The following is a 1,778-nucleotide window of genomic DNA, read 5'->3' on the forward strand; positions in this document are numbered from 1 at the left end:
GAGCGCGGTGGTTTTCTGAGGATAATAACTTCTCGACTATGTAAGATAGAGAAGAGATTCATTCAGCAGGTAGTAGATACATTCAGTAAGTTTTATTTTTAATTGTTTTTCACTTTCATATGTTAACTGCACGCGCGCGCGTGCGTGCGTGTGTGTGTGTGTGTGTGTGTGTGTGTGTGTGTGTGTGTGTGTGTGTGTGTGGAAAACTGCTTTTTTACTTGTGGAAATATGGTTTTCAAACAGTGCATAGGAATACCCATGGGAACAGACCCAGCCCCATTCATGGCAAATTTGTACTTATATAGTTATGAATTCAAGTAGATGGAACGAATGTCAAAAGTTCAGTATTCAGTAGCGAAGAAATTTAACAAAACTAGACGGTTCATTGATGATGTAATATCCTTAAACAATGATGGAGAAATGAATGCAAGGACAAAAGAAATATATCCGGAAGCATTAGTATTAAATAAAGAAAACGCCGACCACTGCCAAGCAAGCTTTTTGGAAATTAATATCAAAATAGAAAACAAAGTTATATCAACAAAACTCCTTGATAAAAGAGAGGATTATTATTTTGAAATTGTATCATACCCAAATTTGTCGGGAAACATACCTAGAGTTCCAGCGTGCGGTGTATAGATGTCTCAGTTGTTACGGGTCGCAAAGACAAGTACAAATTTGGAAAACTTTACTGCAAGAATCCAACAGATCACAAGAAAATTCCTCAGTAAAGGATTTTTCAAAACAGAATTACGCAAGACATTAAAGAAAACGTATCACCGTCACTATAACTCCTTCAAACACCTGAAACGAGATGTAGTCTTACAATAGAAATATTTGATTCTGCTACGGATACAACAGTATCCCAGGGCCGTCGGCGGGCAGAGAGTGCTCACGGAATCTCCCCTGGCTCTGTGGCAGATTAAGACTAACAACCAAAACTAATTATACCTACCAATTTGGACTCAACTAGATGGTACTCAATCAACCATAACAACAACAAACTATTCCTCTCAAATACAACGACCAGTTACACCTACCGATTGAGACTCAGCTGGATGCGACTTAACGATTACAACAACAAACCATTCCTACCAAACTGAACTCCACTGGAAATGGCATATTTATCCTATCTTTTCATATATATATATATATATATATATATATGTAATTCACCGGGTCGGTCAGGATCACCTGATGGTCGTGATCGTCAGCTTTTACCCTCCCGGAAGGGAGCTGAGAGTTCATATAGTCCGATCTAAGGGCAAGGCTGTGACCTTCACACACGCACACACCCGTCCCCTTGCTCCAGGGGGACAGTAACCACCCACTTCGTCAGTGAAACTTTTCGCAACCTGAGCGAGGCGCGAACTCCCGTCTACCAGATGGCTAGCGAGAACGTTACCACTGCACCAGCGAGCGGTGTGTGTGTGTGTGTGTGTGTGTGTGAGAAAGTAAATATTTTAGTTCAATTATTGTTCTGTTATAGTTCAGCTACCTTACCAGAAATGTTGAAAGTCTACATCAAGATGAAATTATGATGACAAGCGTACGTACAAACGCTCGCTCGCACGCGCCCACAAAGCTCACTTTACTGGTAAGATAGTTATAACCGATGTATAATTACTTTCCCACATTGACCAGGTTGCAATTTCTCGCAAACAGATTTAGGAGTTCTAATATGCAGTGTAGTAATGTTCTGCTATAAACTCACCACTCTTTTGCGTAAAATTATCTCACAACTCAGTTTCAGTTCCTTTAGGCTTGGGCAGTGGTTT

This window comes from Coenobita brevimanus, chromosome 59 (genome assembly GCF_032717465.1).
Source record: "Coenobita brevimanus isolate Jiangsu-jjx chromosome 59, ASM3271746v2, whole genome shotgun sequence".
NCBI classification, from domain to species: Eukaryota; Metazoa; Arthropoda; class Malacostraca; order Decapoda; family Coenobitidae; genus Coenobita; species Coenobita brevimanus.